This window comes from Lathamus discolor, chromosome 1 (genome assembly GCF_037157495.1).
Source record: "Lathamus discolor isolate bLatDis1 chromosome 1, bLatDis1.hap1, whole genome shotgun sequence".
Classification (NCBI taxonomy): domain Eukaryota; kingdom Metazoa; phylum Chordata; class Aves; order Psittaciformes; family Psittacidae; genus Lathamus; species Lathamus discolor.
Genome location: NC_088884.1, coordinates 100,109,220 through 100,128,217, shown reverse-complemented (window position 1 = coordinate 100,128,217; position 18,998 = coordinate 100,109,220).

Sequence of the window (18,998 nt, the reverse complement as noted above, 5' to 3'; positions counted from 1 at the left end):
TGATTTTATGAGTGCCCCAATGGAATCCCCTTCAACCGCTGTCTAGTTAGTAAGGTTCAGTGAATACTCAAGGGGAGACTCCTTGGCACTGAATTTTGCCTTTTGCAGGAATTTTGTGTTGGAATTTTTAGCATAGGATGGCTCTGTTGGACTCTGTGCGTTTTTTTTTTAAAAATCACTGTGCTTGCAGTTAAAATTTTGTTTATGTTTCTGCAGTGCTTAAAGTTGTTCCTTATCTGTTGACTCTGCCCTTTATCATTCGTAGGTCTAAGGGAGATAGAAAAGACCTGCTGTTTAAATTAACCCATCTCCCATAGAGGGGAACAGGCTGGAAGGCTCAGATGACCATCTCCGCTGGCTGATCTGAGGGTCTAATTAGACTCCAAGGGTAGTGATGAGCGGCTGAGAGCTCCTTGGCTGGCTCAGTGGAGACTGGGGAGGGTTTTGTATACATAGCCGTAGAGTTATTAGATATATATGCGTATTTCTATTAGCCTTTTAGGTCAAACTACCAAGTACCAGGGACTGAGGGCAGGTGTAGATGGAGGCAGGCAGGCCAGGAGCAGAGATGAAGGGTAGGCCCAGTTCCTAGGAACAATTTTGAATTGGCTAAAAGAAGAGTGACATTTCCTTATTATTATGGGTTTTTTCACAGTAAATGTGCTCCCTATTGCAGTATTTTCAACCAGAAATGGATGCATGTGTGTGCGTATATATATACACACATGTGTATTTGTGTTTAAATACAGACTTCATGACTGCTGAAAGTCTCTAACTTGAAGGACTGTGTTTATTGATGTGGTTTCAGAGGTTGAATGTCACCCACATATACCTGCACGCTGAAGATTATGTCCCACCACACCATAACATGCTTAATTTATTGCAGCGTGAGACAGCTGATGTCAGACCCACAGCTACCTGTAGCAGAGCACTTGGGCTGCCTCTGCAGCAGGCAACATTGGGTATAAAGTGACTATGCAGTATTTGCTTTGCATTAAGCTTGTTGGCTCCAATCAGCATCTGGACCTCATTGTGTTCAGCATTTTCCAAACACGTAGGAAAATCTGTGTGCTTAAAATTTTATTTAACAGTATTTGGAGTTTCTTCTCATGTTTATATGTACTTACTTCAGGTTCACAGGGTTTTTTAACCTCTCTTTTGGTGTGTCAGTAACAATATTTTGTCATATCTATAGTAGGACTGAAAAAATCACTTTTCCAAAAGGGTGGTTGTTTCAATGTTTGCCTCACACTTACTGTTTGATTTCCTATTTCATTGATTACTAGTGGTTTCTTTAAAGGCCAGATTGTAAAGAAGGTTGGGCTTATAATGCTGTTTTAACTTGTGCCCTGGACAGCCTTCCTTTCCCAATAGGTGGTAACTTGCAGGATTGGGCCCATGCTGTAGAATTTGCACAAAAAGCTCTATCAGACTTGCTGGGCACAATTGTGAAAACTGTTCAGTATATCCTGTTTTCTAAATGTCAGCTTGCTTTTTTTTTTTTTTTTTTTGCTTTCGTAGTGGGTGGGCTGACTAAACAGAGGCTTTTTTACATGGTACTTTGCTGTTTTCTAAACAGAGCAGCTATGTATGCTATCTAGTTTATATACAGCTTCTTTTTTTTCTTTAAGCAGGGTACCCTTGTAAATACGTTGGATTTAAAAGAAGCAAGTCGTACAGAAAGTGCTTTGTTTGTAATATCTAAAACTTTTCTTGATTTTTTTGGGGGGGCATATTTTATTCGTTACTTTTCTGTGTGCCACTTTCTGTGTGTTTTGAAATAATTATGCATAGGTCCTACAATACAGTAGGGCCAATGTTTTGAAGAGTTTTTGTTCTGACATATAGCATGGAATGGAGCTAATCAAAACATAAGTGTGTACTTTACACCACTCACTGCAGTTTTTAAGATATATATTAAACATTATTTTGGGCCTTACTACAGCATATGACTTTAAAGCCTTAATGCAAGACCATTCCAAATTAGGAAAATTAGGACAAAGAGCCACTCTGAAATAAATAATTAGTATTTTTAAAACACATCAGCATGTAAATACTTCTGGGGTAATTCAGCAACCATGTTGTTGTTTCTGTTTAGCTTGCTGTAGAATCAAAGGAAAGCATGCCTTTGCTGCAATTAATGCCTCTAAATGTACCACATACTAAATGATTATCCCAAATGAACTGCATAGCTACTGCCTGGATAATCCTGCAGGCAGCATATCAGATCAGGTCTGAGGTACTGCATGGCAGAATTCAGAGTGGCATTAAAGGCTGCTCTGAGCAGAACCTTTTCCCAGCCAGGGCAATGCTCACAAGCACTGCAAAAGTCACCTGAGAGTTGCCGTGGGAGATATTGCCCAATCTTTTTTCACTCTGAATCTGAAAACAGGGATCTCTGGATCTGCTGGGAGCAGGGCTGTGTCTGCCAAGAGCTGATAAAGTGTGTGCTCATCTCTCTTCCTAGGCTCTGCCAACGTTTCTGTATCTTTATTTCTCTGTTATTCTTTTTCTTCATATTTTCTACCATTTTCTGTTTTGTTGGGGGATTTTTGGTTTTGTTTTGGGTTTTTTAATTATTTCTTCCCATCTTCAGTGTTCTGTCCATTCCTGGCAGAAGAGGAAACAACTCTTGCAAGCAGTAATAACTACAGCAAGACTGAACTCCTTTCTGTAACTGCTCCTACCATGCAAGGGTTCTTGACCATGATACGTGCTTTGATAATGCCTGCTGAGTGGCATATTAGAGTCAAAGGCAATGATAACCAAGCAGGTAGTGAGTTAAAAACTCCATGTTAGGCTTACTTTAGAAAACTGTTAGTTACTGCTGCATCAGCTTTCTATTTTGTTTCATAGTACACTTCTTGGTGTCCCTGCACCAAAGTGCTTTGCAAGGAGGTGTACTACTTCTAGATTAAACCTGGTCTTGATCCTATGGCAGTGTCAGTGTCAGTGTTTTGGCCTTGATCCCAAATAACAGTTACATTAGAAACATCAAGAGTCTCTGTGGGTTAATGGAATGAATCTCATGTTAAATGTTCTGTTTCACTGAAGGAAAAGTGTTTATTCAGGAATACGCATTAGAGAGAAATTTTATATTTGGTATGATCCAGATTAATCAGTCATTTTTGTTGTTCAGATTATCTTTGATGCTTCATTTAGTCATTTGCGCTACCACAGAAGTATTCCTGGGGAGCGACTGAATTTTTAACTGAAGGGAGCAAAAAGGCAGCCTGTTACGTTTGCTTCCCAGGTTCCATTGCCCACAAAACAGCATCACTCAGTGGGGAAGTAGGAGGTTCTAGCATTCCTTTGGACGTGTGGGAAATGGCATGTATGTTTATATGGCCGTGGTTTCACCTTACACATGGACCACCAGGTTTTAATGACACACTTGGCCACAGGAGGTTCAAGCCACTGACCACTATGTTTATTCCAATGAGCCAACCCGTTGGCATTGGGAAACCTTTTACCCCAGTTTACACCAGGTTGTATAAATCAGACAACAGATTTCTTGTCTATAGTCACATTTTCAGTATTGCCACTGGGGATTCCTAGGGAATTAAGCTACCTGTTAAAGGGAGATGTCATTGGGGGTGTTTTGTTGTAAGGACGTAGCACAGTCAGGATGGAAAAATGAATTTAGGCAGCACATCTTTAAAGAAACTTCGGGAGCATGAGTAAAAACACTCTAGCTCCTCATGATGTCCTGTTTCTAACGAATGCTTTGCTCCACATGAGATTCTTGCATTTCAAAGTAGATAGGGCTGGATGCTGTTATTTTCTTCAGAAACTTCATGAACTGCTGGGGGCAAGGAGGGAGAGGGCAGGGAGGGAGAAGAAAAATTGTGAGGAAACTGAGCTGTTAATTTTAAAGTATTCTCCATTAGTTTTTTTTTTTTTTTAATCCATTCTTAAAATTCCTGAGGAGAGAGAGGAAAGTCAGATGTCCCAGCATTTTCAGGCAGATGCTTCTTTGTGCAAGGAAGGTTGAATATGGGGCCCCTCTGGTATTGATGATAACTGAAAGTCTTATATCTGTGGCAGTATTAATGACTGACAAACTGATGTAGAGAAAGGATTATATGAGGGTAGAACTATGTAGATCTAGTAGTGACATGGTGTGTTATTAAAACAATGTAGAAAATTATCTTACAGAATTGGTTTAAGTCTGAATATGTCTTGTACTAGAACTATAAAGCTTAATCTGTTCTTGATCAAGTCAACTGACTGAAATATCTAGTTGGAGGCCTATGTGTATTTGTTAATGAAGTCAACCCTGAAAACTTGTTGTGGGATTGGTGAAAGCCTGGTTGTCTTTGGTTCAGAGTTTGTAACCATGCTTACCACAAACTACCTAAAATATAAAGAGCCTCCTTTTTACTCAGCCCTTTTCTGATATTAAAAAGTATTGGCTGTTTGGTAGTTTGACATGGTGGAAGTGCCCTCCTACTCTCTTATATGGGCTATACTTGTGAAGTAATTGTAAGTTTTGATAAAATGCTTCACAAGCTGTTTATTTGTTTTTAAAAGTTTCAAAGAGTTTTCTTGCCAGAGTCTAGTTGTTTTAGACACTTACACAGTGATGAATTACTTTAATTTTTATAGTGTGCTATCAAATCCACTTCTTTTTCATACCGTTCTTCCTCACCTCCTGTTTATATTGTATTGACAACTAATAATACTAATAATGTATTCTGACTAATAATACTAATAATACATTCTGCCTACATATGGCAAGTATTTATTTTCTCATTCTCAGTATACCACCAACAATGACTGAAATATAGGCTGCTTACTATGAATACATATAAACACAGAAGCATTCACTGAAGTTCTCCGATTGACAAGAAACTTTTTTGCCATTAGCGCCTCCTTCCTATCCACAATTCTTCAGTGCAAGAAAAATGAGAGATCTTAGGAGGTCTGCAGCTACATTTTGTAGCATAAACTAATTAGTTACTACATGAGCTATTAGGCAATCTCCACTCCCACTAGTTGCATTGAGTAATGAGACATTCTTTGAGAAGTGCAGTGAGGATTAATTAACATTTGGTATATTGAACTTGTAAAGTATAAAGGCCCTAATTCAACACTATTTAAGCATGTGATCAACTCCAAGCACATCTGCTTTATTTCCATTGGAATCAATGGAATTTAAGCATGTGCCTAAAGTTAAACATGTACTAAATCACTTTCCTGAGTACAAACAAACTGCTGATTTAGAGCTTATAAAAGCTATCTTTTCCCCCCACCCTGAGATCTATAGAGGTGATTCCTAATCAGACTGAAGATAAGAAACATTCTCTTATTTTCTGAAAATAATGTTCCATCTGCTTTTCAAAATAACTTTGCTTTAGTTCCATCTGCCTTTCAAAATAACTTTATTTCCATCAATACATTAGCTTTAGTGCCCATGTTTTCTCATAGAAATGTCTTTCAGCTTTTTTACAAAAATAATAAGTATCTGAAAAACAAATGAAATGAGCCATAAAACTTGTCCAAAACAATCAACAGATTCTCATTCATGTGTGAGGAGGTATTCTAGATTATACTATGAAAAATATATGAAAGAGAGTTTTTCAGAAAAGTCCTTTCTTGCAATTCGTATTCAAAATAATGTGCAATTAAGTAGAACAGTCTACAAAATAAGTAGTTTGCTTAATGGTGAAATAAAAATGCAAATCTGTAGTTTTTATTAGTTCTAACTTTTCTGTCCAAAAAAGTTGATAGATGAATTGTTCATCCATGTTATCAACGATCTTAAATATGTACTTGATTCTTTCAAGTTTTTATAGTTCATGAATTGTTGTCACACAGAACTCTGGACAATTGCTGAGGTAACAGCAAAACCTGGCAGACTGATAACAGTTAGACTTGACTGTCCCTCTTATAAAAAAAATCCTCACCATTGCTTTCACTAAAACAGATTTCTGACTCTTTCCCATGAGCAAGGCTCTAACAAATATCTCATAGTGAGCTATATCCTGTCATTCTATATAGCAGCAGTAACTATTTTACCAAGAACTGGCTAAATCCTTCTTAGCTTAATTTCACTATCCTAGGAAGTGTAAAGACTTGGTCAGCAGTTGGAATCTCTGATATCCCAGCACTTTCCAGGCTTCAATAAACACATACAAGTAGTAGAAATTTCTGCAAGAGCAAACACGGCTTTTCTTTTCTCCAGATGTTAATCCATCCCAACAAAATGGGAAATCTGGAAATTATCAATCTTCCTTGTGAGAACTCTAGTAAACATATAGCAGCTTCATTTCCAGATGGTGAAATCCACATTCACCAGGCTTTCCACCGGCCCCTCAGATTCACCTGAATGAGGCTCTGTGTGTGCTTGCTCTGTCCCTTTCTGCTCATGTACACACACCTCCTTCATTTTTGTGACTGCTCAGAAAAGTTCTTACTCGCAATCAGCTATATCAAAAATGTGAACTCATTGACCGTGATCTTACATCATGATTTACCTACAATATTATGCACATAGTGAATGATGGCTCAACCAGCCGACTCTGTTGTGCAGCTTGCACAGCGACGTCTAGTTCCAGGGGTCATTTTTAACCCATAATTTTTTTGTCCCTCTTATATTTTCAAATCATTAATTCTTAAACATCATGTGAGTTTCATTTTTTTGATAACATCTGCAGTGGTTACCTGCAGAATGGCATATAGAATAACCACGGAATAAATTAATAGTGGATTATGAATCTGCTGTTCTTTGGCACAGCCCCACAAATTTGTGAGGACAGTGGAATATGACAGAGTTGGAGAAGAGCAAAGAGCATTAAGAGACACTTCTAATAAGGACATTCCAGAGAACAGCCAATGTTTTACCTGTACTCCAAAAGTTGTCTACAGTAGAAAATGGTGTTTAACTAGAAGCTAAATTAAGTCACATTTAAGTAGTATGTTTTAAATATCATCTGAAGTCTACTACCAATAACAACACTCAAATTTGAAAGATGTATACTCCATCTGTGTTAACCAGTACTAATGTTAATTAGTTTAATGTCTTTGAGAAAATCAGTTGGATTTTGAAGTACTTTTTCACTTCCGTTATCACTGGGCAATGCTACCTTGACGGTTCATCTGAAATACCTAAATGACAAACCAGCTTCTCAGTTGCACCCAAGTTCTTCAGGTTCTTAAACAAAAATCCTTTATGAGTAATAACTGACTGAAATTATATAAATATTTCCATTTCCTGCACCTAATGTCCTTTCATGGTAGATGATGTGCCACAACTTTAAAGTTTGATTTTCTAGAATCATGCAGGAAATATGCAACACTAGGTGAACTATATTAGTAAATGCTGTAACTGTGTAACATGCTTTTAAAAGTCATGAATGCCCATTTTGCTTCCATCTCATATTTGTGACTGCTAGTATAGCTATTAGGAAGAGAGGTCAAAATCATATTTTATTACAAGTATGATTTTTTTTTTTAATAGTATGTTGCCAATCATGAAATTACAAACTAGAATGTAGCAAAATGACCTAATTTAATTTTTTGGCATTTCATAAATTGAAAATGGCTTAATGCTGTATTCAATCTTCTTCATCAATCAAAACAATAGAAAAATTGCAGTCTATCAAGATTTATCAGTGCAGAACCTCCACAACAGGCTAAAGTTGAACATTTGGAATGGTATTTATCTGACCTGATTTTAGACATTTTTAAGTTAAGACAACAAAGCTCAGGTGGTTATCAAGTCACTCTGTATGCTGGGGTGAGATATCCATATCACTTAACAATTTTCATCCCATCTTGAAAGCATGACATGGATAGATAAGGTGTTTTGCATCTGGAAGTACCAATTTTTTCTACTCATTGTACTGGGAACCCAGCTGACAGATCTGATGCCTGATGTTTAGATGGCTAGAAATAGGTGAGATGAATCCTGTTCTCAAGGTCATACTTTGGTATTTAAATTCAAGTGGCACAATTCTTGAGGTATTTACTATTCTATGTCTATCAGTGATTGATTGATTGATTCTTTTTAAGAAAAAGGTATAAGTCAGTTGTTTATGTTACACTCAGTATCCTTTTTAATTCAAATGCTCTTCTAGCATGAGTTCTCAGAGCTTGTTTGACCTACCTGGGTTGATAACAAGTTATGCAACTGAGAATCTGAATGTATGTGCCTGGGTCTTGACCTACTGCCCATGGAGTAGGTCAAGAATCAACTGCAGATTGCAGGCATTTACACAGGCCCATGAATGATTAATTTAAGCATCAGTCCTGACTCCAGAGCATTCCAGTTGAGGCTTTAACTTAGTATTCTGATTGCTTAATATTTTGTCCAGTATTTTTCAGCTCATTTGAATTGAAAATTTCAAATTGAAAATTGAATTGAATTGAAAATTGAAAATTTTATTTGAATTTTTTTCTTGTCTCTTGTTAGATAAGTACTGATCTTCCTTCTATGAGAGAGAGATGTCATGAAGCAGTTCAAGCAAACTCAACTCCAAGCTGTCAGTGGTGCTACTGATAGCCTCCAATTTTCTTTGAATAAATGTTTAAACTAAGAGCAACACCCTATTGAAATAGTAGAGTTTTATTGTGGCAGAACCAGTGGTTACTAGGAATTGTGGAAACCCATTTAATCTAGACCACCAACCGGATCAATGCCACACGATGATCTATTAGACCAGCAGGGTGCTTTCATTAAGTGACCTTTATGTCTTGCGTTAAGCCAAATCCATTGCCGATGTTAAATTACAGTAAAAAAATCTCTATTGTTTCAGAATTAAAGTTCATATACTTTTTATGTTAGTCCTTGTTCTAGCTATTTTTCTGCTATGTATGCCTCTGAACTTCCTAGCTGTGGATGACAACAGCAGCAGCAGTACCACCAAATATTTGGCAAAATTTCACAAATTTTTGGCCCAGTTTTAGACTCAATTGGCTTGGTTATATTCTCAGATACATATTCACAGCTCCCAGGGACTTCAGTAGATACTATGTATGTTATGTATTTGAAGACAAAGCTGGGACTAAAACATTTAGCTGTTGAGCTATCCTTAACTGAAGCAAGAGCACTTGTATGTCAAATAATTGCATTTCTAGAAAGTTTATATTCTTCCCACTGTTCCCAGTAAGGAAAGCTTATCCTTCCTGTCTTTGTTTTACAGTACCATTCTACTTCTGTTTAAAAATCTGTCAGGGTTATTTCTGATACATAGCTGCCTCCTTTGTAATTGCTTGCTTAATTAGCAATAAAATGTATTTCTGTAATTTGTTTATATGATTCTTTTGACACTGATAATTTAAAATCGATTTTTCCAGGTAAGATGCTGTCATTTTTATTTCATTTGTAAAAAAGTAAAGAGAATTGCTTTCGTATATCTTAAAAAAACAAACACAACAAACCAACCAAACCCAACACAAAGTAAACAACCAACCAACCTAACGATAAAATAAAATAAAGTAAAAAGTAAATAAAATAAAGTGAATCCATCACTTAAATATGAATTTTATTAAGAGCATTGGAAAAATATTGATTTGTAACAGTATCTCAATATGCAAGCCAAGATTACTGGCCCACTATGCTGAGTGCTACAAAATGCCCAATGAGATCGTTCCTAGCCAATGGAGTTAACAGTCTGCACAGACAAGTTAAAGAGTAAAGGAAAGAAAGTATCATTATCCCATTTTACAGCTGGATAAACCTAAATTCAATTGGATTAAAGCTCTGTCTAGACTGAGAAACTAAGTTCAGTTTAGTGGTTCCATTAGCCAACACATTTTAATGAGCCCATTTCTAGTTGTCTCCTGATCACCAGAATGCGCAAATAGATTAATATTTAAAAACTGGCTGTGGTTAATGATGCAGCTCCTATTTTGTCAGTAGTGGCTACTTTCTTATTTAGAGCTGCAGTTCACTGGCCCTGTAGTACGTGCAAGTTTACAACTAGGTATGACATAATTGTCTGTATTATGTAATATTGATTTTTGCAATTTAGATTTTATAAGAGCATATATTCATTTAGATTTTTGTAAAAACATATATTCCGCATGTATGTTTGAACTATACTTTGGCAGGTGGGAATATGCTGGGTAACATATGAAAATTATTGTACAGCTGTTTAATTTAGCACAGTGTGCTCAATTTAGTAAAGACGTGGTCAATATACATTAAATTCAAAAAGAAAAAAAGAAACCCAGGTCAAATGGATTTGCCTGGTACTTCTATTGCATTCATTAGAGCACTTTAGCAGATAAGCTATTTTTTGCGAATACTGTCTATTATACCCAAGAGGCTATTGAGAGATGAACAGCTATACAATTCTGAAGCACTTGAGTAACTTAAAAGTGTAACTGTGATTCTCTAGAGCAACAGAGAGACTTCGGAGCTTGGTTTCCATTGCTTTTTGAGGACACATCTGCTCACAATTGTCCATGATTTTTTAAAGGTCCTTCCTAAGGAAGGATTTACCGATGGATCCCAGAAGAAGTAGAAGACATTAAGTTTGTAGTTGTTTTGTTTTTTTTCCAGAGTAGAATTTTTCTGAAACATAGCTGTTCAGAATTTGCTAGGAGAGTTTCTTGTCTTCTTGGTTTAAGAGTTGTCTTCTTCCAGATGTAGTTTCAATGAAAAGTCATAACTCTAATTGAGACAATTCTTCAAATAACCATACCCGAATTTGTAAAAGATTTTGGATGTGATTGTCAAGGCCTTTAGTTTGTCTTTGCATTCAACATAAAGCCAGTGAGCAGAGAAGTGTACTGTCTGTGCCTGGGAATTTTAGCCAATCTCCATGTATTTTCTGTTCAGGAGAGTCCCTTCCCTGAAGACCCTGTAGCCAAAAAAAAAAAAAAAAAAAGAAAAAAAAAAGGAGAGACAAGTGATTGTATAATGTACAAATGAGAACCTGGAGATTAAAGGATTTGCCAAAAGCCATAAACAAGTGAGAGAAGATACTAGATCCCACAGAAAGGTGGCTTGCCAACAGCAAAGCTGAAAGGCATTAGTGGCCACCAGATGGAATAATGTGGAGCATTGGCCATTTTTGCATCTACATCTATTTTGCAGTCTAACATGTGATGAAATCATTAGTCCAGATGGATCAATGGATATATTGCCTCTGATGTTAGTGGAACCAAGATTTCAGGCAAGATGTCTATGTACAAGTGTCAGTCTTGTCCGAGCTTTAAAAATAGAAGTGTTTAATTAAAAAGATTTTGTTCCTTCTTCAAACATTCCTTTTTCCTTCCTGTATTTGCATTTTAGGACAACTGACTGGTTTTTGCAAGAGTAGCTATAGCTAAAGTCAGTCAATTGCACTGTTATATAACTTAGTTTTTAATGGCCTGAAGCCTATCAGTAAAGTGGTCTCAGTAGAAAGTTGCAGAAACATGAATGTTCAGTGCAATTTTCAAGTAAGGTTATACTTTCCCTACTAGTTTCATTTCTGGTTGGTGGAACATCACAATAAGTTGGGGGGGAAAGTTGTTATTTTTTTTTCCAAGTCAATAAAAATATAACGACTCAATAATGACATGGAGTAAGTAATGCTTTTCTTAAAAATGGCTGTCAAGTGAAATGAATGATACTGTACCGGCAGTTTAGCAGAGTAACTACTACGACAGGATCAGTGTCTTGTGCTTTAAAAATAAACTTCTTTGCTCTGAGTCAACATCTGCTTTTCCTTGGCCTTCATTTAGCAGCAGGAGACCATTATCCTGTGATGACTTTCTATTCCACTGACATCTCATCTGGTGCACCGATATTCTTAGTATTTTACTCCCCTGCTGTGCCCCTTCCCCTTAGCCACACACACACAAACACTCTTTATCTCAGCCTGTAGAATGCAATGTTCTGCTCTTCCTATGAATAGGAGATTACACATAATGTAATCAATCAGTTGCTTCTACCACTAAGGAAATGCGTGTCCTTCCAATTAACTTCTTATATCCTAATAAGCAAACAGCAACAGCCTTGGATAGGTGCCTAAAATCACGAACATTTATCTAAACTGCCCTGACATTGAGAATCTGAGGTGGGCCATCTAAGAAGGCAAAATTTCTTGTGAAAGTTCCAGCCTTTCAGATATGGTCTGGTTATTGCCAGGGATAGGAAAACGGAAAATAATAGTGAACTAAACCAACTTAATTTTTACAAAGGCTTGACTTGTTTTAATTTTGGGGCAAGTATTGGGAGGCAAACTGGTTTCCCCACTTTTTGAGATAAATTATTATTCAGATTTACTGGATCTGATAAGTTTATAGGTTTGGGGCAATTGATTTGTAGTGCTATGTCCTTTAATACAAGAGAATACATCAAAGCAGAAGTTTCTTCAGTTTGACTTCACAGGTTTTTTTCTCCACAAAGGAAAAGAGAAGAACATAACATCAAAATGTAGCAATGCTTGTATTGGAGCAGTCCAGAGATCTATTAAAAGTAAGATGTCAACAAGAAGACGCTGAAGGGATAAGTGTAAGAAAAAGGGCAAGAATTGTGTGATTCTACAGCTTTCCTGCTTTTATGATGGTGAAAGGACTAGATGAACCCTGGGGGCAGGGCAGGGAGGGAAATTGCTGTTATGGTTTGCAGAGCTTCTGGAAGCACTCAGTGCCTAATGGGGTGAGAAGTTTCCTCGTTCTGTGTCTTCCTCTGTCTTATATGCAGACATGCATATCCCCACATGCGCTAAAGTAATGGAGCACTGTAATATGGTAGGAGCATGTGCGTGCTTTCTTTACATTGTTTTTTTGGATGCACCAGAAAGCCCTCTGGATGAGTCAATCAAAATGCATGCAGTTTTCCTGTGTCCTTTTGAAGTGCCTACAAGTGAGCACCACAGTCAAAACCTATCCTTCAGTATTATTATTTTCAATCTAAGTAGGACTAAAAGAGGATGTGTTACATGATGGGTTTACAGGCATGGTTTGAACCTGTCACCAGCAGCAAATTACATCTCTCACATTAAAATACAACCTCCTTAATATTGTTTATTATACCTGAGTGTAAGCTGATTGTGATGGACCATGATTGTCAACTGATGCAAGTAAGCAATACAAAGATGGCTTTGTTCGGTTTTCTTTTTTTTCTTTGAGCGGTTTAAGCTAATGCGTCTGTATGTGACCAATTGAAAATCTCTTCCATTTACTTTTTTGCTATGTAAAAGTATGATCCATACATTTTCTTTTCTGTCCTACCTTATTTAAGGAACAACTGCGGGAACTTGCCAGATAAAACTGCAATTGCTCCCTCCTGCTTCAGATTATTTAGTGCATACTGCAGAACCACTGTGTGTATTTTTCTTGTTCATGGGGTGTTTCACTGCCTCATACCTAAACAGCTAGAATGAACTGGCATTCAGGAATGGTAACTTATTCTAGGTGAAGTTATCATACAAGTCTTTATAGTAATCTGAACTAGTTTCCATTGAAACAGCATTTTCATCTATTCAGGTATTGCCAAATGTAGTTTACATTTTTGTAGAAGTCATTAAGACAGGAAAGGAGGAAAAGAATACAAACTTTCTCACAAATGTGACCTGGATTTGTCTGAAATGTTTCAGAAATGGTATCGTCATCTTGTACTTGACTATTTTGTATTTTGGAATGTTTGCAATCGTGTCATGGAATACAGTCTGCCAGGTAACCACATCAGCAGAAAGGTCATCCTAATAATTTCCTTTTATGGTCTGCCTTAGGGGTAGATGTAGACTTGGCAGATGGTATCTCTTGAGGTCACAAGAGGAAAAACTGTTTAAAAATGCTGATTTGTATTTGAAAATGACTGAACCAATTCTATTTGAAAGCCTATGTTAGAACTCTATGTGGAATATCCCTAATTTTTGAATAATTTAGAAAGCATCTCAAGTAAAGAATTGTTTCTGTTAGTTCTCACTTCTTTACCATGACAGAAAACCAGATTGTGACTACAGGAAAATTATACTCAGATTTTAGACTATTTTCGGTATTGTCTTGCTGTTCATTGTCATATTGAAGATCAGTTATTTTCTGACGTTAACCTGTGTGTTTTAGAAAGGTGGGCTGCCTAAATTCAGCTTGGGGTAAGGTTCTAGTACTTAGGATTCATAAGGCTGCCAAGTTTGAAAGTGAGCTTTTCAGTAGAGGAATGCATGCAAATACAGTTTAGGGCATTGGTGGCAAGTATTTGCTCCAATGCATGGACCCAGCAAAGAAATGCACATGAGCAGATCTAATGTATTTGAGAAGCACTGCACTTACTGTGTATTCATAAATCAAATGTATGATGCAGGGACAGTGGATATGGTACTTCTAGAAAATGACACACTTCTCATGTATTGTGAAGTAGAAATGCCACATTACAAACTATGATACCACCAGCTGGACTGCCAGCTATCCAGAACTCACAAAGATAAAACATCTGTGACCAACCCATAGAAGCAGAACTTCAATGCAGGTAAAAAAGAAGTTGTCTAGAAAAATTAAAATTTGGCATAAAGTTACATTTTTTCCTTCAGATGCAAAACTGACTCTGAATTAGTCTCTTTTCTGCCACATGCTTGTGTGAAACGAAAGTATTTTCAGAATAAATTACCTTGTGGGAAGGTAAGCACTTACTCTGTCCATTTACAGAAAAAGTCCCTCAACCCTACCTGTGCATCATTATGAAAGGAAAGATGAAGAGGAATGCAGGGAGAATATCCTAGTGCTTTGGGGAAATTAATGTCCCCCTACAGGAAGATACGTTATGATCCCTCTCACAGGATCTATCACTTACTCGTGAGTGTGAAGTGTGAAGAATGAGATTGTTTTCTGCCTTGTGAAAATGATGCTGCTTGTTTAACTGAGAGGTGCTACAAAAAAAGATGCAGATAGATTAACAAGAAAAAAACAATGACCTGTAAGGCAGGAAAGATTTGCAGCATGTTTCTTTCCATTCCCTTCCATATGGATTGGAAAATGTACTCTGTCAAGACAGACTTAATGCATAAAAATATATGAATTATTTCATCGGAGGAAGACTTTAAGTTATCAAGGCAAATCTCTGTCCTGACAGTGACCAACAGCAAATGCTCTGAGAATATTAAAAACCAAAACCAAACAAACAAAACCAAACCCCAAACAACAAAGTAACCAAAGTGGAAAACTAATTATATTTTGTCCAGAAAGAAACTTTTAGTCCCCTAATATTTATGAGTTAATATACTTTCCTAAGTACATGAGTTTATACTGTTCCTAAAAGAATTAATATTTAATGTAACTTTTTTGTATTTTCATTATCCACAGACATGTTTAATCTTGCTCTTTCCCAAATTCCCTGAGAATGTAGTTATTTCTAATTAAGCAACATTGTTTTGTAAGGAGGAGGACATCATGAAAAACTCCAGCAAGCTCTTTTTCTTTCAAGGTTGGGGTGGGAGCTCTTTAATGGGGAGAGTAGCAGATGATCAACATAGGAAATTTTAAATGTTAAAAATGTTACATTTGTGAATCCTTTATTTTAGAATATGTCTGTATAGAAAAGATATATTTATGGAGCACACTAGTCACTCAGGGACTCAGGCCAGTGAGGTTCAGGGTTGCATATGCATGGGATCCCTTGTCAAATATGTTTTGATAGCTCTATTAATGCCTTTGGCCTTGATTCTGGGAACAGGGAAGTTCTTACCAAGATGGTAAAGCACTGGATTCCCATTAGACTGTTCTTTGAATGCTCCGCTGAGACCGTATGTGCTCTCCAAAGAGTAAGTTTGCCAGTGTGGGAGCCAGCATGTGTAACATATATGATGGCTCACTCTGTTCTTAGGTAGTTTGGTATGCCACAGAATTCTGTTTGCAACTACCTGCAGAGGTGAAGGTACATATATGGAAGATGGAAAAGTCAACAGTATACATACTCTCATAGTCTTTCCTGATAAACTTTATAAACATAGTCATTGCACCTCACTCTTTATACAACTGCAATTTCCAGACACAAACGTTAACAGTATTATGTTTAATTCCATTTAATATTCTCAAAAATATAATGGAAAAGTCTTTTTCTTCTCTGTAAGTACAAGTAATTTTCATTATTTAGAGTATGAATGATGAGGTAAACCAAATACCATCTAAGGCACTTTGTGGCTTTATTCAAATGGATGTTTGTAAATACTTCTTGCAAAGGGTTTCTTTATCCTGTATTTGGTCAGCATTAATCCTTGAAAAGAAGTCTTGTGTGGTCAGTGAAGACATCCAGTAGAAAATTGATCTGCCAAAGTACTTATCTCAGAATGCAATTTGCTTATATGTCATGCTTCCTTAAACTTTTTTGTCTTAAAATGATACAAAGCCCATACATAATCTGTACATACAGCTCTCTACTAATCTTCCATGCTCTCACTTCATGTGCCTAGTTCCTTTTCTCTGCCCATTTATGTCATAATTTTTTTTCCATGATGCTGGTTGGATGTAGGATATCAGCTTTTTATCATGTGTTTTTACTTCTTAGTCCAGGTGACTAGATAATATGTATTTGAAAAATGTAATTTCATGGTATTACCCAGCACAGATTCTTTTCCAGTGCTGACAGTACACTAAAGGATGTGTGTAAGCAATAGCTCTGCTGGGACATCTAATGTACTGTCTGGTTACAGCTATGTCATCCCCCACCCTCCACAGCAATCACTCATAGAAGTTTTAGTCTTCTTCAGCAGTTGTTCTTTGATGCTTCTGGAATGCAAAGGATTCATTTCTAGTCCACGCAAGATATATTACAGAGTATACAGGTGTACTGAAATTGGCGCTTAGCTGTTTTTTGGGACTGCCAAAGTTTCACTGTAAACAGAACTTCAAACAGAGCTGCTTTCTCTAGTCTTACGTTCATCCTGAAATTTGCAGCTTGTTTTCATTGTGAATGTGCTTGTGGGAAAAGTCTGTTCTACTGTAGATAATTTTCACCATTGCCCAGCAATCATTGCTGTATAGCTACATACAAATAGGCTGTTTGGGCAACGTAGGCTGCTCTCTCTGGATTTTATTTGAATACGTTGGCACTGGACTCAAGCCCAGAAGGTAAACTTGATAGCTGGTGTTATAAAGGCCTGTTCCTGCTTTAGCTGAGGTTGCAACTGATTAACTATGGTAGTCTGTAAACTAATGAAACTTTCAGTAGATCCTGCTCCTGGATCCTACCTTTGCTACACTAGAATTCTTCCCAGTGCTGGAGCAGCAGCATTATTCAAGAGCCTGGGCTGCCATTTTGTTAGCTTGAAGAAGCCTGTGTTTGTGAAAGTCCTGTCTGTGTCATTCAGCACCATGAGTTTTTGCTCAGGACACCCTTCTCTCACCTGGATCTTTCTCCTACTTGGTGTGCTGCTTTTTTCATTGAGACTCAGGTCAAAACAGTCTTTTCAATAGCTTCAATTCCTTGACTCTTTAAACAAAGTCTAAGCATGGACAGGAGGTTTCCATCTTGGCTGAAGATAGATTTGAATTGATATGCACAGTACACTTGAATTCCAGGGACCTCAGAATCTTCTTCTGATTCATTAACAACCATCATTAATCTTGATAGAACCTCTAATGGAAATAGTAATATTTGCATTTTGTCCAATCCTATTACTCAGATTAACTGCCAACAGTCAGGCAATACTGTGTTATCCTAGAATTAACAGATAAATCTTCCCCATGCGCTAATGCCTAAGTAGCTGGAGTTTTAACAGAACAGTTAATGTGACAAGTCTTATGATGTTAATTGGGGCAGAAAATGAAATATTTCTACTTGGTAGAAAAGAACAAATGTCCCAGCGTAAGATGCAGGCAAATTTCTGAGTTGCCAGCAACTTAAAAAGAAATGCATATGACCATCTTTACTTAGATCTTTACTTGCATATGTTGTCAAAACTGTTTTTCTCAGCATAATATTTAAAAGTGGGAAATAATAATTACAAAGAAAGATTTTACCTCACACAGTAATAATTTATCTGGGCAGCTTACACGCACATTGGATGATCTGTTCTTCTAAAAAGAAACTGTGGATCTAAAAATTGTCCTTCTTGCACAACTGTGGATATGAATTCTTTGCCCAAATATGCATGTGAATGTCAGTACATAAACTGCGTTCATGTAGCATGCAATTTTCTGTTGATGAGCACTGACAGCCTCACAGTAAAAGTCCATATGTAACACTTTTTTTAATATACGTGTACATTTATAAAGGGTTTTTAAAGTATGAATTCTTTTGAATGCAACAGGAAAGTGTTTTGCTTTTAAGCTAAGTAATCTCCAGAAGAACTGGAGGTGCTGATAGAGTAATTGTGTTTATTCCTCCAGTTTCACAATTTCTGCCTTATAAACATTGTTTTGCACTATTGGACTCCACGTTTCCCCTTCTCATCTGATGTTTTACAAATATTTTTCTAATTGCTTGAGACAGTGTGGTCCAATAAAATTACATCGACTTTCTGCTGAACTTGTTTGTCTGATCCACTGCCAAAAGTTGTAGGCAGCTAGGCAGCACACTTGGTCTCACTTTCTTTCACTCCCCCTCCTCTAAGGCAATGCTTTCAGACAGCCCTCCACCCTTAAAATAACATGCACATGAAGACTTAGGGTTGTGAAGCATGCATTTTACAATTCTCAGGCATTCAGATGCTTCAGCAAGACACTGCATCCTGGCAGGTTTTTAAGACAACTGAATCTGTTTCTGTCTGTAGCTTGTTACATGATTAAATTAACACAGGTAAATCATACGTGATATTTTAAAGCATAAGTACATGTTTTGGCTCTGGGCCCATTCATGTTTCAGCATAACAGCTACTCTCAGCCTTAACACAGTATTTCTTCATCTGATAAAGGAAAAATTACAGCTAGAAATATCCAGAAACTGTGGTACTGTGTTGCATTATCACCCTGAGAGTCCACATAAAGAAGTTACAAGGGGGTATAACAGCTGACATAAATAGCTGTAAAGTATTCTACATTTTTACAGTGACAGGGATATTCAGAGGAGGATTGCAATCCTATGGTTCTGAAAGAGCTAACAGAACAATGAACCATTATACTTG